Raw genomic sequence first — 27794 nt, forward strand, 5'->3', positions numbered from 1 at the left:
TATAAAACTCTTAGGAGAAAACATGAAGTAAATCTTTATGAAGTTGGCTCAGGCAATGATTTCCTAGATATCACACAAAAAGCGTAAGCAATAGAAGAAAAAATAAATTGGAATTCATCAAAATTAAAAACTTTTGTGCTTCAAACAACACCCTCAAGAAAGTGGAAAGGCAACCCACAGAATGAGGGGAAATATTTGCAAATTCTTTTCCTGATCAGGGACTTGCCCTCAGAATATATAAAGAACTATTACAATTCAATTAAAAATATTTTTAAAAACACAATTTTAAATGTGCAAAGCATGTGAATAGACATTTTCCCCAAAGAAGATATACAAATGACTAATAAGCACACGAAAAGATGCTCAACACCATTAGCCATCAGGGAAATGCAAATCAAAACCACAATAAGATACCACTTCACACCCACTAGGATGGCTAGAATCAAAAATAACAAGTGCTGGCAAGGATGTGGAGAAATTGGAACACTTGTGCATCGCTGGTGGGAAAGTAAAATGGTGCAGCTGCTGTGGAAAACAGTCTGGCAGTCCCTCAAGAAGTTAAACATAGAATTACCATATGATCCAGCAATTCTACTCCTAGGTATATATCCAAAAGAATTGACAGCAGAAACTTAGATATTTTTATACCAATATTCAAAGCAGCATTATTCACAATAGCCAAATGGTGAAAATAACCCAAGTGCCCATCAACAGATGAATGGGTAAACAAAATGTGATGTATACATACAATGGAATATTATTCAACAATTAAAAAATGAAGTACAGATACATGCTACAAACGGATGAATCTAGAAAAACCTCATGTTAAGTGAAAGAAGCCAATCATGAAAGACCACATACTGTATGATTCCATTTATATACAATGTCTAGAATAGGCAAATCTATGGAGACAAAATGAAGATTACAGGTTTCCAGGAGCTGGGAAGAAGAGGAAAGGGGAGTGACAGTTAATGGTATGTGATTTCTTTGGGAGTTGATAAAAATGTTCTAAACTTAGACTGTGGTGATGATTACTCAACTCTGTAAACACACTAAAAATCATTGGATTGTACACTTAAAATGGGTGGTTTTATGGTATGTAAATTATAATGTAAATTATAGCTGACTCTTGTTAACTGCATGGCCTTCAGCAACATACTGGATCTTTCTGGATCTCTGATGCTTCATCTGTGAAATGGGAATAATAACCCATCATTTATGTGAGTTGAAAGGATGGCACGAAGATAATTTATAAGGTACCTCGCTCAATGTCTGACATGGAGTAGCCACTCAACAGCTGTAGTTCTCACCATGCCTGCCACATTTGTAAATAAGAAATTGTGTTAGACCTTCAAGTGGCATCTTCTCAACCATAAAAGATTCAGCTCTTTTTGTTATTGTTGCTTTGATTTTAAGGAATGAACTCATTTTCCTTTCTAAGCGTACTACTTTTATATAATAATGATAATAACAATAATGAACATTTATTGAGTGCTTGCCCTGCAGCAGATACTGTACTAAGGGTTTTTAGTATCTCACTTCATCTTCTCAGCCTCATTGTGAGTTAGGTATTATCTTAGAGAGGAGAAAACTCAGGTTGAAGTCAATATACTCCCCCCAGGGACTTCCCTGGTAAAGCAGTGGTTAAGAATCCGCCTGCCAATGCAGGGGACATGGGTTCGATCCCTGGTCCGGGAAGATCCCACATGCCGTGGAGCAACTAGGCCCGTGCACCACAACTACTGAGCCCGCATGCCACAACTACTGAAGCCTGTGCACCTAGAGCCCGTGCCCTGCCACAAGAGAAGCCACCGCAATGAGAAGCCCGCGCACCGCCACGAAGAGTAGTCCCTTCTCGCCGCAACTAGAGAAAGCCCGCACGCAGCAATTAAGACCCAACACAGCCAAAAATAAATAAATAAAATAAAATAAATAAATTTATAAAAAAGAAAAATTTACTTTCCCAAGGTCCCACAACAAGCAACAGCTGGGCTAGGATGCAAGGCCCACCAGGTTAGTTCCAGAGCCTTTCCTGTGCTGCTTCCCTGTCTGCTCTGAGCCCTGCCTCTAGCTGCCCAATTCCTCTCCTTCCTAAAGAGCATCACTGCTCCCTGGACCCACCAAGGTCTGGGGGCATCATTATCAGGCAGATGGCGTGTAAGAAGCTTCCCGGCTGAGGTAGCCATCACCAAGTTTTACACATTTCCTGCTGCCCTGCGTCATCTCTGCTGCCTGGGCTGCTTGGGGCCAGGGGAATCCTTCCCAACTTGACCCAACACCTCGATTGGAATTCTGATTCCTGCAGATGCCTGATTCCGGTTCACTCCTCTGGTACTGGCCCGTGGCTTTGCCCTAATAACAGTTCCTGAACTGCTTGCCTGGAATGTTGACCCTCCACCCTCCCTAGACCACCCACGGCCTGACTTTTGTGACCTGTTTGTTGCCTGATTTCAGCTTGACCCCTGCAGTGGGCAGCTTCTGAAATGGCTCCCAAAGTTTCTGCCTCCTGGGACCCACCCAGTGCCTCCTAAGGAAAAGAGCACCGCAAACGTGATGCTCCTGAGATACAAAGGACTGACGTCTGCTCCACTCACACACACTCTCTCTCCTGCTTGCCCTCTCCGCCTCTCTCCCTTTGTCTCCCTCCCCCTCTTCCTCTCCCGCTCCCCTCCACCCACCCACTGTCTCCCATGTTATAAGCTGCCCTACGGAAAGGCCCTTACGGCAGGGAACTGAGGGGGGCTTCCAAACAGTAGCCGCTGAGGAACTGAGGTCCTTAGTCCAGTAGGCTGGAAAGAACTGAAGCCTGCCAGTGATCATTCACTAGGGAGCCTGGGTGCAGATCCTTCCCCAGTTGAGCCTGAGATGACTTTGGCCTTGGCCAACATCTTGGCTGAAGCCCGTGGGACACCCTGAGCCGGGTGACCCAGCTAAGTAAGCCTCACCGGATTCCCAACCCAAAGAAACCAAAAGGTCACGTGTGTCTTGAGTGGCTTCATTTCAGAGGAATTGTCATGGAGCAACGGATTACCAGCCCAACGACTGGCTACTGTCTTCCTGGGTGTGCCCTTCATCCGCACCTTAACATTCCAGCAGCAGATTAAAGGGCTCGACTACACACCCCTCAGAAAAGACTGAAGGGCTTTACACAAGATACTGGAGCGTAGCCAAGGACCACCCTATGGCCAATCAGTGGGAAATGGGCTTTTTCTTTTAGGGGTGATTTTGCCAATGAGGGATCAAAAATTGGTTCTCGGGAGGTGGAATAATCTTACCTTTTATATGTATAAAGCACAGATATGTGTACAATACATAAGCAGACATACAATATATCTGCAGTATTAAAATTTCATGGGGTGGGGGAGGGGTGGTAATGGTAAAAAGGTGGAGAAAACACTGCTTCGGGATGACAAATCTGGCTACCCTCTGCAGGCTGGGGTGCTGTAGGGAAGAACAAGCACGAGAAAGCGGGACAGAGATTAGGAAAGCCCTAGTAAGAAGCTTCTAGAAGCCTGTTTGGGCCCTGCCCCTCCTGCGGGCACTCCTGGCACCCTGCACTTCCCCGTCCCGGAATTCAGCGCACTGTTTTAATTTCCTTTTCACTGGTCAATGAATCTGTAGAGGGCATGGGCTGAGCCAGCCCAGGCCTGGCACAAAATAGGAGGTCAAAGAAAGACCTCTGTCCACAGCTGGTAGTGCCCTGGGCTGTCTCTCCCCAGGCTCAGGGGGCTCCGTGTCAGCACCAGCGGCCCTGCTGCTTTCCAGCCCCCGACGCTGGCCGGCCCTGCTGTGCTCTGCTCTGCCCTGGAATGCTGGGCTGGCTTTTATCTCCAGAACAGCTTGGGAAAGAGCTCTCCTCCTCACTGTCCTGCTCCCCGGCCTGGGATCACGCAGGGTTAGAGATGCTTCTTTACGTTTACAGAAGACCTTCTCCCTCAGGGAAGATCCAGGTGCTGTACCCAGAACCTCAGGCTCCGCGGCTGGGTCCTGCTCCTCAGGCCAGGCTCTCACCCTCTCCCCAGGGCCCCGTGGTCTGTGCTAGGCTCTTCCTTCCAAGCCCAGGTCACAGGACCTTCCTGAGCACAGCTAAAGCCCAGGTGTCCCCCAGCTTGCTGTCCCCATCCCTGGAGACGATCTCTCAGCCCCCAGGTAAAGGGATGAGTGCAAATCCATCCCAGGATGAGTCAGGGTCGCTGACCTCACTGACCCGGTGAATCTAACCAGGAGGTCCCCACCCCCCAATGACCGCCACAATTCAAACATGTAAATTCTGGACAATTTCAAAGATCTCATTGCTTTATGGTAATGCTTCATGAACGTGAGCACTCCTAAGATAGATAAATAGGTAATCCAACAACCACATGACAACTCAAACCCACTGGACCTTGAGGTGAGATGAGGAAAAGCAAGATGTTAGAGGTGAGCTGAGCATCCACCTTGGTCCCACCGTGAAGACTCAATCTGCTCTGACTCAGATCAACATCTTGGCCCAACACTCATGTGTTGCGTAGCCTTGGGGAAGTTTATTAACTTCTCTGTGCCTCAGTCTCCACATTTATAAAACAAGAATAATAGCAGTTCCTCCTCATAGGGCTGTTGAGAGGATGGAATGAAGTGATGCATGTATCACTTTGAATGATGCCTAGTATACAGTAAGTACTCCATAAATGCTACCTCCATTTAATGGGTCCCCTCATAGTAAGCACGCTCACGTATGTTACAGTGAAAGGCCCAGAATGTGTGTTTCCTACCCCAAAGTTATTTTTCTCTCCTTTTGTCCTTGCTGGTAGAAGTGGCTACCCATGTTAGCTTTTGGAAATGCGGACATTCATTTCCCCAGATTCCCTCCCAGCAAGAGATAGCCATGGGCCAGTTCTAGCCAATGAGATGAAAAGGGAAATCTGTGGGAAGTGTTTAAGAAATGTTTCCTCCTTGATAAGAGAGGTGTCTGAATAGATTCCTCTCCTCTCATGCTTTGGATGTTCTGGTGTGAAGATGTGATGCTTGGCACTGAAGCAGCCATCTTGTCACCATGAGGGGAGAGTCACATGGAGAGCAGAGACTTGGACTCAATGCCTGACATCATTGATCCTACAGTGGAACCACCTACCTCCTGCCTTATCTTTGACTAAAACAATTCAAAACCTTTCATTTTAAAGCTGCTATGTCTCACTTTCTGTTATTTACAACCAAAAGTTTCTTACATGTCTTAAAAGTAGCTTAAGTAGTATCATAAGCTAAGGAATCCTTACAATGTAACTCAATTCTGTGACAGAAGTATTGTTCATGTATCATAGATGAAGAAGCTAAAAGCAATGTTGCAGGAGTTTTGAAGATAAATTACCTAACTTAATCCTCATAAAAACTCTGTGAGGCAGGCTTCCCTGGTAGGGCAGTGGTTAAGAATCAGCCTGCCAATGCAGGGGACATGGGTTCGAGCCCTGGTCCGGGAAGATCCCACATGCCACAGAGCAACTAAGCCCGTGCGCCACAGCTACCGAGCCTCCGCCCTAGAGCCCGTGAGCCACAACTACTGAGCCTGTGTGCCACAACTACTGAAGCCCACGCGCCTAGAGCCCATGCACCACAACAAAGAGTAGCCCCTGCTCGCTGCAACTAGAGAAAGCCGGCGCACGGCAACGAAGACCCAATGCAGCCAAAAATAAATAAATTAATTAAATTTTAAAAAGTATTAAAAAAAAAAACTGTGAGGCAAGTCTTATCTCTATTGACATCTTCACAAGTTCAGAAGGTTAAAAAATGCCAATTTCATGCAACTAGTAACTGGAAGAGTCAAGACTTAAACCCAGGTCTCTCAAATGTAAATACAACATTCTTCCCAACGTTCCTTGGGGCTATGGCTCAGCACCCAAATCTTTTCGGACACTGTAGTCCACTGCCAGTGCTGAAGAAGTAAAAATTCAGTAACACTGGGACTTCCCTGGTGGTCCAGCGGTTAAAACTCCACGCTCCCAGTGCAGGGGACCCCCCCTTCGATCCCTGGTCAGGGAACTAGATCCCACATGCTGCAACTAAGAGCTCGCATGCTGCAACTAAAGATCCCACAACTAAGACCCGGCGCAGCCAAATAAATAAATAAATATTTAAAAAAAAAATTCAGTAACCCTAATTCAGGTCATGTCAACCTGAACATAATTATGTTCATTGCTTAGAAAGTGCATTTGCTAACTAAATATTAGCCATAATAAAAAAGAACGGTAGCCACAGCTGGATGAAATTCACAGTCCTAAGACCCACGTGCCAATGCATATTTCTGTCTTTAGGCTCTTGGTGAATTTATATTCCCAATCCGCACTTCAATTGGTAATTGTCCAGCATCTGTTCTTTGTAAATCTTTATTATTTTTTATTCTCTCCCAGATGTTGAGTTGAGCGGCAGTGATTTCAGGATTTCAGTGAGAGGTCCAGCTGCCGGGTTTGGGGAGTGTCCATGTTTTGTTTCTTTTCAGTCCTTCAGCTTGAATTTATGATGAGGTTTTGATGAATAGTACCCTTCTCTCGGCCCTGCCCTCTTTGCATGTGTCTGAGTCTGCGATATCGTTGGTCTAATTATGCGGATGTGTCTCTTGTTGGAAAATTTATGTGATGACTGTTGCCAAGAACTAGGAACCGGAACCAGGGACTTGTGGTCTAAACATCCCTGATTCCACTCTTGGCAGTATATCCAAAGTGAAGTTGGGGAGACCAGGTAGCTTGTTAACTTAGGGCTTTAGCAGGTTGCGAGTTTGAGAAAGTGTCAGCCCTGCAGAGAACTGCAAACCTATGATGAGAATCAAGGATTTGGAAGGTCAGTCAAGATAGGAGCAAATATAGGAGCAAGATAGGTGCAAATATAGGAGTAAGATAGGTGGAGGGAGAGAAAAGGTGGGGTGCGAGGGTGGCTATATTTACTATATTTACATAGATAGGGCTTTATAGGTGCAAATATAGGAGTAAGATAGGTGGAGGGAGAGAAAAGGTGGGGTGCGAGGGTGGCTATATTTACTATATTTACATAGATAGGGCTTTATAGGTGCAAATATAGGAGGAAGATAGGTGGAGGGAGAGAAAAGGTGGGGTGCGAGGGTGGCTATATTTACTATATTTACATAGATAGGGCTTTATAGGTGCAAATATAGGAGGAAGATAGGTGGAGGGAGAGAAAAGGTGGGGTGCGAGGGTGGCTATATTTACTATATTTACATACATAGGGCTTTATAGGTGCAAATATAGGAGGAAGATAGGTGGAGGGAGAGAAAAGGTGGGGTGCGAGGGTGGCTATATTTACTATATTTACATAGATAGGGCTTTATAGGTGCAAATATAGGAGGAAGATAGGTGGAGGGAGAGAAAAGGTGGGGTGCGAGGGTGGCTATATTTACTATATTTACATACATAGGGCTTTATAGGTGCAAATATAGGAGGAAGATAGGTGGAGGGAGAGAAAAGGTGGGGTGCGAGGGTGGCTATATTTACTATATTTACATAGATAGGGCTTTATAGGTGCAAATATAGGAGGAAGATAGGTGGAGGGAGAGAAAAGGTGGGGTGCGAGGGTGGCTATATTTACTATATTTACATACATAGGGCTTTATAGGTGCAAATATAGGAGTAAGATAGGTGGAGGGAGAGAAAAGGTGGGGTGCGAGGGTGGCTATATTTACTATATTTACATACATAGGGCTTTATAGGTGCAAATATAGGAGGAAGATAGGTGGAGGGAGAGAAAAGGTGGGGTGCGAGGGTGGCTATATTTACTATATTTACATACATAGGGCTTTATAGGTGCAAATATAGGAGTAAGATAGGTGGAGGGAGAGAAAAGGTGGGGTGCGAGGGTGGCTATATTTACTATATTTACATACATAGGGCTTTATAGGTGCAAATATAGGAGGAAGATAGGTGGAGGGAGAGAAAAGGTGGGGTGCGAGGGTGGCTATATTTACTATATTTACATACATAGGGCTTTATAGGTGCAAATATAGGAGGAAGATAGGTGGAGGGAGAGAAAAGGTGGGGTGCGAGGGTGGCTATATTTACTATATTTACATACATAGGGCTTTATAGGTGCAAATATAGGAGGAAGATAGGTGGAGGGAGAGAAAAGGTGGGGTGCGAGGGTGGCTATATTTACTATATTTACATAGATAGGGCTTTATAGGTGCAAATATAGGAGGAAGATAGGTGGAGGGAGAGAAAAGGTGGGGTGCGAGGGTGGCTATATTTACTATATTTACATACATAGGGCTTTATAGGTGCAAATATAGGAGGAAGATAGGTGGAGGGAGAGAAAAGGTGGGGTGCGAGGGTGGCTATATTTACTATATTTACATAGATAGGGCTTTATAGGTGCAAATATAGGAGGAAGATAGGTGGAGGGAGAGAAAAGGTGGGGTGCGAGGGTGGCTATATTTACTATATTTACATACATAGGGCTTTATAGGTGCAAATATAGGAGTAAGATAGGTGGAGGGAGAGAAAAGGTGGGGTGCGAGGGTGGCTATATTTACTATATTTACATAGATAGGGCTTTATAGGTGCAAATATAGGAGGAAGATAGGTGGAGGGAGAGAAAAGGTGGGGTGCGAGGGTGGCTATATTTACTATATTTACATAGATAGGGCTTTATAGGTGCAAATATAGGAGGAAGATAGGTGGAGGGAGAGAAAAGGTGGGGTGCGAGGGTGGCTATATTTACTATATTTACATACATAGGGCTTTATAGGTGCAAATATAGGAGTAAGATAGGTGGAGGGAGAGAAAAGGTGGGGTGCGAGGGTGGCTATATTTACTATATTTACATAGATAGGGCTTTATAGGTGCAAATATAGGAGGAAGATAGGTGGAGGGAGAGAAAAGGTGGGGTGCGAGGGTGGCTATATTTACTATATTTACATACATAGGGCTTTATAGGTGCAAATATAGGAGTAAGATAGGTGGAGGGAGAGAAAAGGTGGGGTGCGAGGGTGGCTATATTTACTATATTTACATACATAGGGCTTTATAGGTGCAAATATAGGAGGAAGATAGGTGGAGGGAGAGAAAAGGTGGGGTGCGAGGGTGGCTATATTTACTATATTTACATACATAGGGCTTTATAGGTGCAAATATAGGAGTAAGATAGGTGGAGGGAGAGAAAAGGTGGGGTGCGAGGGTGGCTATATTTACTATATTTACATACATAGGGCTTTATAGGTGCAAATATAGGAGGAAGATAGGTGGAGGGAGAGAAAAGGTGGGGTGCGAGGGTGGCTATATTTACTATATTTACATACATAGGGCTTTATAGGTGCAAATATAGGAGGAAGATAGGTGGAGGGAGAGAAAAGGTGGGGTGCGAGGGTGGCTATATTTACTATATTTACATAGATAGGGCTTTATAGGTGCAAATATAGGAGTAAGATAGGTGGAGGGAGAGAAAAGGTGGGGTGCGAGGGTGGCTATATTTACTATATTTACATACATAGGGCTTTATAGGTGCAAATATAGGAGTAAGATAGGTGGAGGGAGAGAAAAGGTGGGGTGCGAGGGTGGCTATATTTACTATATTTACATAGATAGGGCTTTATAGGTGCAAATATAGGAGGAAGATAGGTGGAGGGAGAGAAAAGGTGGGGTGCGAGGGTGGCTATATTTACTATATTTACATACATAGGGCTTTATAGGTGCAAATATAGGAGTAAGATAGGTGGAGGGAGAGAAAAGGTGGGGTGCGAGGGTGGCTATATTTACTATATTTACATACATAGGGCTTTATAGGTGCAAATATAGGAGGAAGATAGGTGGAGGGAGAGAAAAGGTGGGGTGCGAGGGTGGCTATATTTACTATATTTACATACATAGGGCTTTATAGGTGCAAATATAGGAGTAAGATAGGTGGAGGGAGAGAAAAGGTGGGGTGCGAGGGTGGCTATATTTACTATATTTACATACATAGGGCTTTATAGGTGCAAATATAGGAGGAAGATAGGTGGAGGGAGAGAAAAGGTGGGGTGCGAGGGTGGCTATATTTACTATATTTACATACATAGGGCTTTATAGGTGCAAATATAGGAGGAAGATAGGTGGAGGGAGAGAAAAGGTGGGGTGCGAGGGTGGCTATATTTACTATATTTACATACATAGGGCTTTATAGGTGCAAATATAGGAGGAAGATAGGTGGAGGGAGAGAAAAGGTGGGGTGCGAGGGTGGCTATATTTACTATATTTACATAGATAGGGCTTTATAGGTGCAAATATAGGAGGAAGATAGGTGGAGGGAGAGAAAAGGTGGGGTGCGAGGGTGGCTATATTTACTATATTTACATACATAGGGCTTTATAGGTGCAAATATAGGAGGAAGATAGGTGGAGGGAGAGAAAAGGTGGGGTGCGAGGGTGGCTATATTTACTATATTTACATAGATAGGGCTTTATAGGTGCAAATATAGGAGGAAGATAGGTGGAGGGAGAGAAAAGGTGGGGTGCGAGGGTGGCTATATTTACTATATTTACATACATAGGGCTTTATAGGTGCAAATATAGGAGTAAGATAGGTGGAGGGAGAGAAAAGGTGGGGTGCGAGGGTGGCTATATTTACTATATTTACATAGATAGGGCTTTATAGGTGCAAATATAGGAGGAAGATAGGTGGAGGGAGAGAAAAGGTGGGGTGCGAGGGTGGCTATATTTACTATATTTACATACATAGGGCTTTATAGGTGCAAATATAGGAGGAAGATAGGTGGAGGGAGAGAAAAGGTGGGGTGCGAGGGTGGCTATATTTACTATATTTACATACATAGGGCTTTATAGGTGCAAATATAGGAGTAAGATAGGTGGAGGGAGAGAAAAGGTGGGGTGCGAGGGTGGCTATATTTACTATATTTACATAGATAGGGCTTTATAGGTGCAAATATAGGAGGAAGATAGGTGGAGGGAGAGAAAAGGTGGGTGCGAGGGTGGCTATATTTACTATATTTACATAGATAGGGCTTTATAGGTGCAAATATAGGAGTAAGATAGGTGGAGGGAGAGAAAAGGTGGGGTGCGAGGGTGGCTATATTTACTATATTTACATAGATAGGGCTTTATAGGTGCAAATATAGGAGTAAGATAGGTGGAGGGAGAGAAAAGGTGGGGTGCGAGGGTGGCTATATTTACTATATTTACATACATAGGGCTTTATAGGTGCAAATATAGGAGTAAGATAGGTGGAGGGAGAGAAAAGGTGGGGTGCGAGGGTGGCTATATTTACTATATTTACATAGATAGGGCTTTATAGGTGCAAATATAGGAGGAAGATAGGTGGAGGGAGAGAAAAGGTGGGGTGCGAGGGTGGCTATATTTACTATATTTACATACATAGGGCTTTATAGGTGCAAATATAGGAGTAAGATAGGTGGAGGGAGAGAAAAGGTGGGGTGCGAGGGTGGCTATATTTACTATATTTACATACATAGGGCTTTATAGGTGCAAATATAGGAGGAAGATAGGTGGAGGGAGAGAAAAGGTGGGGTGCGAGGGTGGCTATATTTACTATATTTACATACATAGGGCTTTATAGGTGCAAATATAGGAGTAAGATAGGTGGAGGGAGAGAAAAGGTGGGGTGCGAGGGTGGCTATATTTACTATATTTACATACATAGGGCTTTATAGGTGCAAATATAGGAGGAAGATAGGTGGAGGGAGAGAAAAGGTGGGGTGCGAGGGTGGCTATATTTACTATATTTACATACATAGGGCTTTATAGGTGCAAATATAGGAGGAAGATAGGTGGAGGGAGAGAAAAGGTGGGGTGCGAGGGTGGCTATATTTACTATATTTACATACATAGGGCTTTATAGGTGCAAATATAGGAGGAAGATAGGTGGAGGGAGAGAAAAGGTGGGGTGCGAGGGTGGCTATATTTACTATATTTACATAGATAGGGCTTTATAGGTGCAAATATAGGAGGAAGATAGGTGGAGGGAGAGAAAAGGTGGGGTGCGAGGGTGGCTATATTTACTATATTTACATACATAGGGCTTTATAGGTGCAAATATAGGAGGAAGATAGGTGGAGGGAGAGAAAAGGTGGGGTGCGAGGGTGGCTATATTTACTATATTTACATAGATAGGGCTTTATAGGTGCAAATATAGGAGGAAGATAGGTGGAGGGAGAGAAAAGGTGGGGTGCGAGGGTGGCTATATTTACTATATTTACATACATAGGGCTTTATAGGTGCAAATATAGGAGTAAGATAGGTGGAGGGAGAGAAAAGGTGGGGTGCGAGGGTGGCTATATTTACTATATTTACATAGATAGGGCTTTATAGGTGCAAATATAGGAGGAAGATAGGTGGAGGGAGAGAAAAGGTGGGGTGCGAGGGTGGCTATATTTACTATATTTACATACATAGGGCTTTATAGGTGCAAATATAGGAGGAAGATAGGTGGAGGGAGAGAAAAGGTGGGGTGCGAGGGTGGCTATATTTACTATATTTACATACATAGGGCTTTATAGGTGCAAATATAGGAGTAAGATAGGTGGAGGGAGAGAAAAGGTGGGGTGCGAGGGTGGCTATATTTACTATATTTACATAGATAGGGCTTTATAGGTGCAAATATAGGAGGAAGATAGGTGGAGGGAGAGAAAAGGTGGGTGCGAGGGTGGCTATATTTACTATATTTACATAGATAGGGCTTTATAGGTGCAAATATAGGAGTAAGATAGGTGGAGGGAGAGAAAAGGTGGGGTGCGAGGGTGGCTATATTTACTATATTTACATAGATAGGGCTTTATAGGTGCAAATATAGGAGGAAGATAGGTGGAGGGAGAGAAAAGGTGGGGTGCGAGGGTGGCTATATTTACTATATTTACATACATAGGGCTTTATAGGTGCAAATATAGGAGGAAGATAGGTGGAGGGAGAGAAAAGGTGGGGTGCGAGGGTGGCTATATTTACTATATTTACATACATAGGGCTTTATAGGTGCAAATATAGGAGTAAGATAGGTGGAGGGAGAGAAAAGGTGGGTGCGAGGGTGGCTATATTTACTATATTTACATACATAGGGCTTTATAGGTGCAAATATAGGAGGAAGATAGGTGGAGGGAGAGAAAAGGTGGGTGCGAGGGTGGCTATATTTACTATATTTACATACATAGGGCTTTATAGGTGCAAATATAGGAGTAAGATAGGTGGAGCGAGAGAAAAGGTGGGGTGCGAGGGTGGCTATATTGACTATATTTACATACATAGGGCTTTATAGGTGCAAATATAGGAGTAAGATAGGTGGAGGGAGAGAAAAGGTGGGGTGCGAGGGTGGCTATATTTACTATATTTACATACATAGGGCTTTATAGGTGCAAATATAGGAGGAAGATAGGTGGAGGGAGAGAAAAGGTGGGGTGCGAGGGTGGCTATATTTACTATATGTACATACATAGGGCTTTATAGGTGCAAATATAGGAGGAAGATAGGTGGAGGGAGAGAAAAGGTGGGGTGCGAGGGTGGCTATATTTACTATATTTACATAGATAGGGCTTTATAGGTGCAAATATAGGAGTAAGATAGGTGGAGGGAGAGAAAAGGTGGGTGCGAGGGTGGCTATATTTACTATATTTACATACATAGGGCTTTATAGGTGCAAATATAGGAGTAAGATAGGTGGAGGGAGAGAAAAGGTGGGTGCGAGGGTGGCTATATTTACTATATTTACATACATAGGGCTTTATAGGTGCAAATATAGGAGTAAGATAGGTGGAGGGAGAGAAAAGGTGGGGTGCGAGGGTGGCTATATTTACTATATTTACATACATAGGGCTTTATAGGTGCAAATATAGGAGGAAGATAGGTGGAGGGAGAGAAAAGGTGGGTGCGAGGGTGGCTATATTTACTATATTTACATACATAGGGCTTTATAGGTGCAAATATAGGAGTAAGATAGGTGGAGGGAGAGAAAAGGTGGGGTGCGAGGGTGGCTATATTTACTATATTTACATACATAGGGCTTTATAGGTGCAAATATAGGAGTAAGATAGGTGGAGGGAGAGAAAAGGTGGGTGCGAGGGTGGCTATATTTACTATATTTACATACATAGGGCTTTATAGGTGCAAATATAGGAGTAAGATAGGTGGAGGGAGAGAAAAGGTGGGTGCGAGGGTGGCTATATTTACTATATTTACATACATAGGGCTTTATAGGTGCAAATATAGGAGGAAGATAGGTGGAGGGAGAGAAAAGGTGGGGTGCGAGGGTGGCTATATTGACTATATTTACATACATAGGGCTTTATAGGTGCAAATATAGGAGGAAGATAGGTGGAGGGAGAGAAAAGGTGGGGTGCGAGGGTGGCTATATTTACTATATTTACATAGATAGGGCTTTATAGGTGCAAATATAGGAGTAAGATAGGTGGAGGGAGAGAAAAGGTGGGGTGCGAGGGTGGCTATATTTACTATATTTACATAGATAGGGCTTTATAGGTGCAAATATAGGAGTAAGATAGGTGGAGGGAGAGAAAAGGTGGGGTGCGAGGGTGGCTATATTTACTATATTTACATACATAGGGCTTTATAGGTGCAAATATAGGAGTAAGATAGGTGGAGGGAGAGAAAAGGTGGGGTGCGAGGGTGGCTATATTTACTATATTTACATAGATAGGGCTTTATAGGTGCAAATATAGGAGTAAGATAGGTGGAGGGAGAGAAAAGGTGGGGTGCGAGGGTGGCTATATTTACTATATTTACATACATAGGGCTTTATAGGTGCAAATATAGGAGTAAGATAGGTGGAGGGAGAGAAAAGGTGGGGTGCGAGGGTGGCTATATTGACTATATTTACATACATAGGGCTTTATAGGTGCAAATATAGGAGGAAGATAGGTGGAGGGAGAGAAAAGGTGGGGTGCGAGGGTGGCTATATTTACTATATTTACATAGATAGGGCTTTATAGGTGCAAATATAGGAGTAAGATAGGTGGAGGGAGAGAAAAGGTGGGGTGCGAGGGTGGCTATATTTACTATATTTACATAGATAGGGCTTTATAGGTGCAAATATAGGAGGAAGATAGGTGGAGGGAGAGAAAAGGTGGGGTGCGAGGGTGGCTATATTTACTATATGTACATACATAGGGCTTTATAGTTCGGGCCTTGGTCATCCAGACTGCTGGTACTGTCTAATAAACTTGGCTAAGTTCACTTACCTCTTGGCTTTTTTCCAACTCGATTTTAAGTTCTTTGAAGTCAAGAGCTATTCTAGTGATCTCCTGCTGTATAACAGACCACTCCAATATTCAGCGGCTTAAAATAAAGATAGTCATTTCTATGAGTCAGGAATTCAGGAAGTTCTCGGCTGCGTGGTTCTGGCCTTGGTCTCATGCAATTGCAATCAGACAGTGGCCAGAGCAGCTGGGGGCTGGCTGGGCCTCTCTCTTCAACTAGTCTCAGGGCCTCTCCATCTATGGGACGTTGGCCTTCCTCACAGCATGGCGGCCTCAGGACAGCTGTGCTGCTTATAGCTGAAAACTTCAGAAGTTTCAGAGTTTTCCACACGGGTGGCAGCCGTATTGCTTGTTACGACCTTTCTGCTCTCTCCAGAAGATCCCTCATTATCAGGACTCAATGAGAGAAGTCGCTTTAACAAAATTCACTGTCCCGTTGGCCACACTGGGGGCTGGCATTTGCCTGTGTCTTCTAAATGTTGGGGGTACAGACTGGTATTCTTCTGGGTCCTGGTGAGTGACCCCCTGGGGCTGTACCAACATGGGCTACCTGTGAAGTCTTGGGGGGAGGGTAACCCTCCAGTCCAGTGGATAGTGGCTCAGGCCACAGCTGATGGGGCTGCAACCAGGGACCCTCTGCCTGGGTGGGAACAGAGGTCAGGAGATACGGGGGCGGGGAGATGCTTTTGTATGTACTCGGGAGGTTTTAATTCTCTTCCGTACCAACCACTTCCAATCTCCTTGACTAACACCATCCTAGTCACCTCCACCTGAATGATAACAGCAGCCCCCTAACGGGACCTTCTGCCCCTGTTCCTGTGCCCTACAGCCCACACAGCAGCCAGAACGACCTAGTCGAAAGTAACATCAGCCTCCCCGGAACGCTTTTGTGACTCCCAGTCTACCGGAGTGAAAGCCTTTGGCCTCTAAGTCAGGGGTCCCCAAGCCGGCACCGGTCCGTGGCCTGTTAGGAAGCAGGGCGCCCAGCAGGGGGCGAGCGAGCGAAGCTTCATCTGCACTTACAGCCCCTCCCCGTCACTCGCACGACCGCCTGAGCTCCCCTCCTGTCAGCATTATGGGGAGTTGTACAATTATTTCGTTATATATTACAATGTAATGATCATAGAAATAAGCTGCACAATAAATGTAATGCGGTTGAATCATCCCGAAACCATTCCCCTCACCTTCTGTGGAAGAATTGTCTTCCACGAAACCGGTTCCTGGTGGCAAAAAGGTTGGGGACCGCTGCTTTAAGTGGCCCATAAGCCCTGCTTGGTCTGACCTCCCCTGTCTCTATATATGCATCATAATTGGCTTTGTTAAGGGCTCCTTCTCTCTCCCCTCCCCCACCAGACCGTAAACTCCGAGAGGGCAGGGATTTTTGCTTGTTTTGTAAACTGCCTTCGCCACTGTTGCCAGGCAGATGCCCAAGCTCAGTGCTGCCAGAGCTTCTGATTTTTCAAGAGAAATGACATACCTGGATTTTTATGTCAAATCTGATGTTTAAGTATTGGCATGTAATAAAATGTTTCAACAACACTGTGCTGGCCAAGTAAATTAGAGCCCTGGATCTCTAATTTATGGTCTCTGGCCTTGTGTAGCGAGGCAGTGGCCAGGTTGGGAAAACATGCTCAGAAAGGACAAGGCACTGAGAAGGTGGGATGGAGAAGGGGTTGGTGGGGATGACAAACAGCCTCAAGAGGCCCCTGGTTGACATGCTCGGCGATGGCCACTAGGGAGGGCTCCCCACTACCTCCCCTCAGATCACACCTGGCCGGTCTCCACCGCCACAGAGGAAACTGTTGATGGAACCCTAACCAGAAAACACTGGCTGGAGGTCCCCAAAGGGAGGCGCAACTGGTGTAACAAGCAAAGTGTTCCATGGCTCTGGGGTCCATGTGGCCAGGTCTGTTCCGTCCTCTGTTGGGACTTCTCTCGGGCCCTCCCTGTACTGGAATTTTTCTGGCTCTTCTAGTTGGATTCCTGCCTCTCCAACCCTAGGTGCCCAGATGCACCTGGACAGTGTCCACCTGCAAAACCAGGCAGGGGCAGGGTGAGGCCGGGTAGGGAAGGGACAGGAAGGTCCAAGCTGGGATTGGCCACAAGCTTCAGTGAACACACTGGGGGGACTCAACGGCCACTTCATGAACCGACATCAGGGGGCAGGCCGCTTGTCAGGACTCAGGAACCTGGCCCAATGTCCTTCTGTCTCGTAATTACCAACAACCTCACAAGGGACACGGTATCTCCACTTTTGTGGACAAGGACAAGTGACCAGTGAAGTGACAAACCCAAGACCGCACAGCTGTGAGTAGTGGGATTTGATTCAAACCTGGGGCTGCCGGATGCCAGAGCCCAGGTTCTGTCCACCCCACAGCTCTGCCCAGGAGGAGGGCATGAGAGACTCATAAAGGACTCAGACTCCTAGGACTGGAGGGAATTTTAAAGTCTCTGACCTCATCACCCCACTGGACTTGGGATTTTTTTTTAATATTCTAAGTCAGAAAATAAATTTATTTTATTTAAATGCTGTTTGTTATAAACATGATAGTTTGGAGAACATTTATCCAAAAAAATAATAAGGCAAATTCTATATGCTTCCAGTGGTGTTGGGAAAGTTGGACAGCCTCATGTAAATCAATGAAGTTAGAACACACCCTCACACCATATAAAAAAAAACTCAAAATGGCTTAAAGATTTCAATATAAGACATGACACCATAAAACTCCTAGATCAGAACATAGGCAAAACATTCTCTGACATAAATCATACTAATGTTTTCTTAAGTCAGTCTCCCAAAGCAATAGAAATAAAAGCAAAAATAAACAAATGGTACCTAATTAAACTTGCAAGCTTTTGTACAGCAAAGGAAACAATAAACAAAATGAAAAGACAACCTACAGACTGGGAGAAAGTATTTGCAAATGATGTGACCAACAAAGGCTTAATTTCCAGAATATACAAACAGCTCCTACAATTCAATAACAAAAAAAAAAAAATCCAATTGAAAAATGGGCAGAAGACCTAAATAGACATTTCTCCAGAGAAGTCATACAGATGGCCAATGGGCACATGGAAAGATGCTCAACATCACTAATTATTAGAGAAATGTAAATCAAAACTACAATGAGGTACCACCTCACACCATTCAGAATGCCTTCATTAAAAAGTCTACAAATAACAAATGCTGGAGAGGGTGTGGAGAAAAGGGAACCCTCCTACACTGTTGGTGGGAATGTAAGTTGGGGCAGCCACTACGGAAAACATATGGAGGTTCCTTAAAAAACTAAAAATAGAGTTACCATATGATCCAGCAATCCCACTCCTGGGCATATATCTGGACAAAACTATAGTTCAAAAAGATACATGCACCCCTATGTTCATAGCAGCACTATTCACGATGGCCACGACATGGAAGCAACCTAAATGCCCATCGACAGATGCATGGATAAAGATGATGTGGTACATACATACAATGGAATACTACTCAGCCATAAAAAAGAATGGAATCATGCCATTTGCAGCAACATGGATAGACTTAGAAATTATCATACTAAGTGAAGTAAGTCAGAAAGAGAAAGACAAATACCATATGATATCACTTATATGTGGAATCTAAAATATTACACAAATAAACCTATCTATGCAACTGAAACAGACTCACAGACATAGGGAACAGATTGTGGTTGCCAAGGGGGAGTGCATGGGGGAGGGATGGATTGGGAGTTGGGGATTAGCTGATGCAAACTACTATATATAGAATGAATAAACAACAAAGTCCTACTGTATAGCACAAGGAACTATATTCAATGTCCTGTGATAAACCATAATGGAAAAGAATATGAAAAAGAATGTATAGGGACTTCCCTGGTGGTCCAGTGGTTAAGACAACACACTTCCAACGCAGGGGGCATGGGTTCGATCCCTGGTCAGGGAACAAAGATCCCACATGCAGCTAGGCCAAAAAAAAAAAAAAAAGGTAGTATATATATGTATAGCTGAATCACTTTGCTGTGCAGCAGAAATTAACACAACAGTGTAAATCAGCTATACTTCAGGTAAAAAAAAAATTCTATATGCTTCCTGCATAATTTATAATGAGATCAATCCCCATTTATTATATGTAAATATGTATATAAGGTTCAAGCTTCTTTTTTAAAATTTTATCGTTTGAGGCCTATCTTTATTGCTTCTAACTATTGGTCACTAGTGAAAGGTCCTGTGAATAAATCCAGCAAGATGTCCCTCCCCACGTGTCTCTAACCAGCTGGGATCAGAACTTTGTCTCCCTGTAAGCTAGGACCCCAGCCTCTGTACCACTTCATCCTCTTTGCCTGAGGAGGTCTGCTCTGTGTTTGACCAAAGCCCTCAGGGCCCTCCTATCTTCCTGAAGAGCACGTCTTTCATTTAAAAGGACCCTGTGTAGGGAAAACACCCCACCCTGGGATTTGAATCAGGATCGCTGGGAGCCCCAGGAGCAGAGCAGGAAAATGCGGGGTGTCCGGCGCCAGCATCTCTCACTCACCTGGTAAGCCCCAAGAAGGTCAAGGTCAAAGAAAGGTCATCAGGGGAGTTCCCTGGTGGCCTAGTGGTTAGGATTCCGGGCTTTCACTGCCATGGCCAGGGTTCAATCCCTGGTAGGGGAACTGAGATCCCATAAGTCGTGGGGCGCTGCCAGAAAAAAAAAAAAAAAAAAAGAAAGGTCATCTTCAGGCCTCTCACCTTTGGGGGGTTTAGAACAAGCTTCTTCCCTGGCAAGGTTCTCAGTCTTTGCTCTGAGGAAGAGCTAATGCCTAACACTGGTCTGGCTTCCTTCTCGCCAGCTGCAGACCGTCAGGCCTCTGCCCCGGAGCTCCCTGGCTCCTCTGGTCAGCTCTTGTCTGCTTGGCCAAAGGAGACGTCACTTGCTGGTGTCACTGGAGTCAGAGCAGTTACAGGCCCGCGCAGATGCAGATGCCCGGAGGGCGGCGGGGGCATGGGAGTGGGGAGCAGGCCGGATGGGATCAAAGCTGATGGAGACAGAGACTGTCCCTCCCACTTGCCTCGCTTGCACACTTTCACTCAACTTGCTGAATTACGGGAGTTCAGTTGATAAACCCTCCTTCCAGAAAGGCTCCCAAGAGCAAGCTCTCGCTGTGAACGCACTAATCAGATCTCGCGAGAAGCTGTTCCCACACCTTTCCCTTAAACGCCATCATCCCGTGTCGAATTTACTGATTACGCAATAAGAAGATGTCTTCGTTAATTTCACAAGCCAAGCCCGTTAGCCTGCTTCTAGAGCTCATGCTTCCTTGTGAAATCATGAATAGTATCAGTTCCCGTTAATAAATGGACCGCATAAGGAAAATCAAGAATAATTACTGTTATTAACATTCGGTGATTAACATTTCAAAAGCAATTTAAATAAATACAGTGCAAGTCTGAGAGGGGGCCCCAAGGTAGGGATCTGTATGGAGCGAAACCACACTCATTGGAACCTGGGAAATTTTAAAGTCCTATTTTTCAGGGTAGCTGTTGCCGAGGTGTGCACCAGGGAATCTGTCCAAGAATCACAGGCTGTGGGGAATGAATGGGTCCAGGGTTGCCCCCACAAGTGTCTCTTCTCCAAAGGCAACAGGAGCCTGGAGACTGTCCTTCCCCCTGTACATCCCTCTCCTCTAGTGTCCTTAGTGAGAGGGAGATGGGAACAGAGGGCAACATCCATTGCAGCAGGTGCAGACCCGCAGGTGGGTGTATGAATTCTGCAGGCAGGAAGCCTCATTTCTTAACTTGCTCTGTTCCAAATTCCTGTGCCACTGTGATAGGCTTAATAATAGCCCCCTTCCCCCCAAAGATATCCACACCCCGATCCCTGGTGCTTGTGAATACGTTGCCTTGTTTGGGGGGGGGGGAAAAAGAAGACTTTTTGTTTGTTTTTTGTTTTTTGTTTGGCTGAGCCTCGTGGCTTGTGAGATCTTCATTCCCTGACCAGGGGTCAAGTCTCCGCAGTGAAAGCACTGAGTCCTAACCACTGGACGGCCAGGGAATTCCCAAAAGGCTTTGTAGATGTGATGAAATTCAAGATATTTTTAAAATTGAAGTAGAGTTGATTTACAATGTTGTGTTCGTTTCTGGTGTACAGTAAAGTGATTCAGTTATACATATACATAGATTCTTTTCCATTGTGTTTTATTATAGGATATGGAATCTAGTTCCCTGTGCTATACGGCAGGACCTTCTTGTTTATCCTAAATTCAGGATCTTGAGATGGGGAGATTATCCTGGATTATCCAGGTGGGCCCTAAATGCCATCACATGCATCCTTATAAAAGGAGGGGCAGAGGGAGCATTTGCTACACACAGAAGAGGAAGAGGCAATGTGACCAGAGGGGCAGAGATTGGAGTGACGTGGCCAAAAGCCAGGGAATGTCCACAGCCACCAGAGACGGTGGGAGAGGCAAGGAACAGATTCTCCCCTGCAGCCTTTGGAGGCCGTGAAACTGGACCAGGCCAGGGAGACTGATTTCAAACTTCTGGCCTCCACTACTGTGAGAGAAAAAAATGTATGTTCTTGTAAGCCACCGAGCTTGTAGTAGTTTGTTACAGCAGCCATGGGAAATGAATAGAGTCACCTTCATGACTTTTGCCAAGTCTGCACACCAATAGTGTAATTGTTTACTAACATTTGTCTTCAAATAAATTCTGAGCTAATAATATAGCTTTCTACTTTCACCTCGTGCTAGAAAAAAATTTCATGAAATCCTAAGTTTGATACTCATAAAATTTTCAGTTTAACATCATTTTAAATGCTCATCCCATGCCCCCTACAATTATCTGTTACATCACCAGACCACCAGTAGAAGTGCCTCTCACTTATGAAACACTGACCCAGTTCTGCACAGCTTAGGGAGGATTCACGGTGCAGCTGGGCTTTCAAAACTGCTCCGTTAAATTCAACTTTCACTTGAAAATAATCAGAAAAAAGAAAGAATCAGCCCCTTTAAAAATAGAAGCCATTTCTCCAGCAAATTTTCGCAGAGTCAGGTTTTAAAATGCAGAATTTAGCAGAATCTTAAATCATCCTTGGCAGAGTTACTAACATATAGATGAGGACCCTTAAAGGAGAGAGCCATAGACGTGCCAGCAGGAGGCTGGATCTGATGGCAGCATCGAGCTACCAGGAATCTTGTTTCTCCAGCTCGAACCGGAATTGCCGGTCTCCATGTGTTGCTCTCTCTTCTCTGCCTCGGGACAGAGGGATGCGTAGTGAACCAGGAATTGCTGCGCAAGGGAAGGGGCAAGGATTTTTAACGCTGAGGGATGGTAAGGTGGTAGAATTGATAGGGTCCCCAGCTGGAGAAGAATATGTCGATTATGGAAGTTTCCCATGACTCAAGCAGGGGAACAGACAGAGCAGGACAACTTCATCACCAAAGTTGGAACTGCCCACATGGGTGTATCTGGGGAGGTCTCCAACTCCAGAAAGAGAGTCGGGCTCATCTAGCTCATGCCTGGGAGTAGATATGGATGGAGAAGCAGTGGGTACTGACAGTTAAATTCTAAACCGGGCCAGTCCTGGATTTGCACCTATATTTCCCCAGTTTTTTTAAAGCATTGTTTCATCACAAGTTGTCATGGCGAGGAGGAAGCAATTCAAATGTGTTTGATGGAAAAGCTGATAAGTGGATAGATTCTCTCTTCTAGTTTATATGTTACTGTTGGGAAAAGTAATCTGAAAATAAAATTCTCCTTTTTAATTCTAAAAGGTCTGTAGTTTAGATCACAAGCCTATCATCCAGGGTTCCACCAGCCAAGCCTAAGGGAAGTCAAGGCCTCTGACCCCACCTAAGGGAGCAGTCACATGTTTCCTCCTTTACGGCCATGTCTCAGCACTAATCTGGCCCATCTTCTGATCATTAGCATCACCCCAGGACTCCAGGAGGAACACTCTCCTTCCTGATTCAGTCAAATGCTGCTTTGGAGCTACGGAAGACCACTGTGATTTTTACCTTCCCGGCATTATCCCTCCTTTTTCCGGCACCAGCATCCAGCACCTCCTCTTGGGAAGACTTCTTTGAAATTGCTGGATGGAGCTGAGCCCGCCCCCTTAGTTTCTAGGGGTGGCCATATATTACAGATTAAGCCAACCAGCGAGTCCCATCTGCTTGCCCCCAGCGAATGTTCAAGGCAGGGGTCAAAGAGAGTCAGGGTCAGAAGTTCTATTTCAAATACTTGGAGAATCTCCATACCTAGGCTGAACCTGAGAGTCAGTAAGACTGGAGATGCTGCCTGCCATGATGAGAATAAAGAATAAAGTTGACAGAGTTGCATCAAATCAAAAGAAAGCAGAGTTAAGATACAGAGAGGTCAGGACGCTGTTTGAGACCCTGGATCCAGCCGTGCCTGAAGCTTCATATCCCTGCATCCTTCATTTATAGAAATCAATACCATACATTCTTCTTCTTTTGTTGTTGCTGTTGTTGTTGATTTTCTGTTATTTACAATTAAAAGTGTCCTGATAAATTGAGACTGGGGCACAAGCTATACCTTTGTAGGAATAGTGCATGTACCTCTCCTAGAGAGGCACACTGCAAAAAGGCATACCTGCCTGCTCAGGCTGGGGCATGGCCAGCCTATCAGGGTTCAGCCTGGATTGCAATCCCCACTTGTCCCATATGCCTGGTGTCCTTGTGCAGGGATTAAGTTGCACAATATACTCGATAGTCCCATGACTCAGAAAGGATTTTCTCCTTGTTGTAGCCAGCCTCCAACAGGGCCTCCGGTGAGGCTCCCCTCCTGGTATTCACGCCCTTGTATAATCCCTCCCAGCCCCACGTAGGGCTGTGTAACCAATAAGATAGTGTAGAAACATAGTGTAGAAAATAACTTCTGGAGCTAGATCACAAATATTACTGCGGCTCTCTCTTACCGGCTCTTGGATCACTCTCTCTGGGGGAAGCCAGCTGCCACGTCATGAAGACACTCAAGCAGCCCTTTGGAGAGGCTCCATGTGTTGAGAATGGAGGCCTCTTGCCAACGACCACCACCCGCTCATCAACCACATGAGTGAGTCATCTTGGAAGTTAGTCCTCCAGCCTCAGTCAGGCCTTCAGATGATGCAGCCCCTGCTAGTAGCTTTTTTTTTTTTTTTTTTTTTTTTTGCCACACCACACAGCTTGTGGGATCTTAGCTCCCCGACCAGGGATTGAACTTAGGTCCACAGCAGTGAAAGCCCAAGTCTTAACCACTGGACCGCCAGGGAATTTCCTCTGCTAGTATCTTGACTGCAACCTCATGAGCGACCCCAAGCTAGAAGCACCCAGCTCAGCGGCTTCCGCATTCCTGACCCACAGAAACTGTGAGGTAATAGATATTTATCATTGTTTTTTGGGTTTTTTTGGATTTTTTTTATGGTACACGGGCCTCTCACTGTTGTGGCCTCTCCCGTTGTGGAGCACAGGCTCCAGACACGCAGGCTCAGCAGTCATGGCTCACGGGCCCAGCCGCTCCGCGGCATGTGGGATCTTCCCGGACCAGGGCACGAACCCGCGTCCCCTGCATCGGCAGGCGGACTCCCAACCACTGCGCCACCAGGGAAGCCCCTATCATTGTTTTAAGATGCTACGTTTTGCAGGAATTAGTCCAGAACAATAGGTAACTAGTGCACACTTCTTTATCAGTCTTCTCTTCTCCAATCCATCTCTTCTTCCTGGCTAAATTCCCTGGTTTCTTCACCAGGTTACCCACCACTGCTCCATGTAGCCCTTCAGTCTCATCCTCTTTCTTCAGCTGTGGTTTTCTCTCTATGGATCCCCCTTCGATGCAGCCCCCATGCCCCCCCTCCGTGTCCTCCATCCATCTCTGCCCTCCTCCTCCACCTGAAGAAATGGCTCTTTCTGCTTCCTACATCCCCACTCATTTTCCTCTTGACAAACATCCTGGCAGCGGTTACGGTTGACAACCCTTGCTCTAAGAAAGTAGATGTCTTCATATATCCCAAGAGACCAGGAAACCTGGGGTTTTGTTTTGAGGCTGCTGTCCCCTCCCTCATTGCCCCATCTTCCCAAAGCACAGAGGGCAAAAATCTCCCACATCCCCTTCCTGTGGAGAAGTCCAGGCAGCCTGAAAAGCCCTGTGAATTCTAATTTTTCACAGGGCTTTTACAGTGGCAGAAGGGGCTAGGGAGCAGTATGCCATGATCGCCATGGCAACACGCTCCCTGGCGGGTCCTGGGCTGCACTCCCAGGCAGGGGAAGCAGCTCCCAAATGTGTCTGTCGCTGTGGGCATCAGAAGGCGAGCTGCCCGGGAAATAGAAGGGGCGGAGGCAGCAAGGCTTAGCGGGTATCCCATCTCAAGAGGCATAGAGCCAGGTGACAAAGCCAGCGAGTGCGGCACTAGGTGAACAGGTAAGCTTGACCCAGGCCCTAACCGGAGCCCCACGTAGCCAGGTCTCTGTCCTCCCTGCGCTGTCTTCACTCCCTGACGATATGGTCAGTGCTGGGATGCAGGTGACTCCTGCATCTGCAAATAAAGGTCAGCAAAGCCCATCATTCACTGTGCCAGTGGTTCCCAAACTTAGCCGCCCATTGGCATCCCCTGGAGATCTTTACAAAATGCTGATGCCCGGTTCCCAGATACTGGCTTAAAGGGTATGGAGTGCAGCCTGGCCATCAGGATAGTTTAGATCTCCAGGTGAATCTAATATACAGCAAAGGGTGGGAAGCCTTGCACTAAGCCCAGGGTCTCAGCCAGGTCTGTGCATGCGAACCACCAGGGAACTTAAGCATGCACACACCCCAGACCTCAATGATGAAAGTCTCCATAGTTAATCCCAGGTATTGGAATTTGTCACAAGTTCCCAGTGATTCCAGAGAACCGTTGGCATTTCATATCATGAATCCAGCATAACATCAGGCAAAACTTTGTAGAGTGGAGGGTCAACAAGGAATGTGGGAGGAACGGGATGGATTGGAGACTTCCGTGGGCCTCACATTGCCTCTTGGGGGTAGGTCTGCCTGGGGGATGTGGCACTGCAACTGTGAAGTTAAGATTGCTATTTGTATAGACCAAAGATGATCTGGCATTGTTGTTTCTGTGTAGTTCAATCTAATACCAACTCACTAGGAGGCAACTGCTTCCAGAGGCTTGGAATCAAAACTGTCCCTTTTTTCAAACCCTCCTACACTGTTGGTGGGAATGTAAATTGGTGTAGCTACTATGGAAAACAGTGTGGACGTTCCTCAAGAAACTAAAAAGAGTTACCATATGATCCAGCAATCCCACTTCTGGGTGTATACTCGGAAAAGACAAAAACTCTAATTTGAAAAGATACATGCACCACAATATTCACAGCAGCACTATTGACAGTAGCCAAGACATGGAAGCAACCATTCATCAACGGATGAATGGATAAGAAGATGTGGTACACATATGCAATGGAATACTACTCAGCCACAAAAAGAATGAAATATTGCCATTTTGCAGCAACATGGATGGACCTAGAGATGATCATACTAAGTGAAGTAAGTTAAACAGAAAAAGACAAATACCATATGATATCACTTATCTGTGGAATCTAAAAAGATAATACCAGTGAACTTATTTACAAAACAGAAACAGACTCTCAGACATAGAAAACAAACTTATGGTTACCAAAGGGGAAAGGGGAGAGGGAGGGAATAATCAGGAACATGGGATTAACAGATACACACTACTGGAGCTTCCCTGGTGGCGTAGTGGTTGAGAGTCTGCCTGCCGATGCAGGGGACGCGGGTTCGTGCCCCAGTCTGGGAAGATCCCACATGCCACGGAGCGGCTGGGCCCATGAGCCATGGCCGCTGAGCCTGCGCGTCCGGAGCCTGTGCTCCGCAACGGGAGAGGCCACAACAGTGTGAGGCCCGCGTACCACAGAAAAAAAAAACAACAGATACACACTACTATATAAAACATAAACAACAAAGATTTACCGTATAGCACAGGGAACTATATTCGATATCTTCTAATAACCTATAATGGAAAAGAATCTGAAAATTTGAATCACCTGAAACATTGTAAATCAACTATACTTCAGTTTAAAGAAAAACCCTGTCCCTTTTACTTGCAAACACTTGAAATAGCTTGAGATAGTTTAAGCACTGTGGATGAAGGTTGCCATAGATTGAATGTGCCCTCCCAAAATTCATATGTTGAAACCTACCCCTAGTGTGATGGTGTTAGGAGGTGGGGCCTTTGGGAGGTGAGTAGGTCATGAGGATGGAGCCCTCATGAATGGGATTAATGCACTTACCAGAAAGACCCCACAGAGGTGCCTTGTCCCTTCTGCCCTGTGAGGACACAGTGAGAAGACAGCCGTCTATGAACAAAGAAGCGGGTCCCTCACCAGACACTGCATCTGCTGACGCCTTGATCTTGGACCTTGGCCTCCAGCACTGCGAGAAATACATTTCTGATTATAAGCCACCCAGTCTAGGGTATTCTGTTATAGCAGCCGAAATGGGCTCAGGTAAAGATCATTCCGGAAAGTAGTACACAGTGCCTTGACTTTGGAAATGGAAGGGCTCAGGGTCATTGCCACTCTTACAAAACTTCATATTGGAGAGTGTTTTATAGTTCAGCATCCACCTTTCAA

The 27794-nt window shown here is 45.3% G+C and overlaps 1 long non-coding RNA gene across 1 annotated transcript; it reads right to left on the minus strand.

Moving 5' to 3' along the window:
- Window positions 1-850: 850 nt before the first annotated feature.
- LOC132511834 (uncharacterized) lies at window positions 851-27571 on the minus strand. Its single transcript, XR_009537758.1, has 3 exons — window positions 27453-27571; window positions 19712-19857; window positions 851-939 (listed from the first exon to the last, which is right to left on the minus strand). It is a non-coding gene; the product is annotated as an uncharacterized LOC132511834 (long non-coding RNA).
- Between the last annotated feature and the right edge of the window lie 223 nt (window positions 27572-27794).

This window comes from Lagenorhynchus albirostris, chromosome 20, assembly GCF_949774975.1.
Source record: "Lagenorhynchus albirostris chromosome 20, mLagAlb1.1, whole genome shotgun sequence".
Classification (NCBI taxonomy): Eukaryota; Metazoa; Chordata; class Mammalia; order Artiodactyla; family Delphinidae; genus Lagenorhynchus; species Lagenorhynchus albirostris.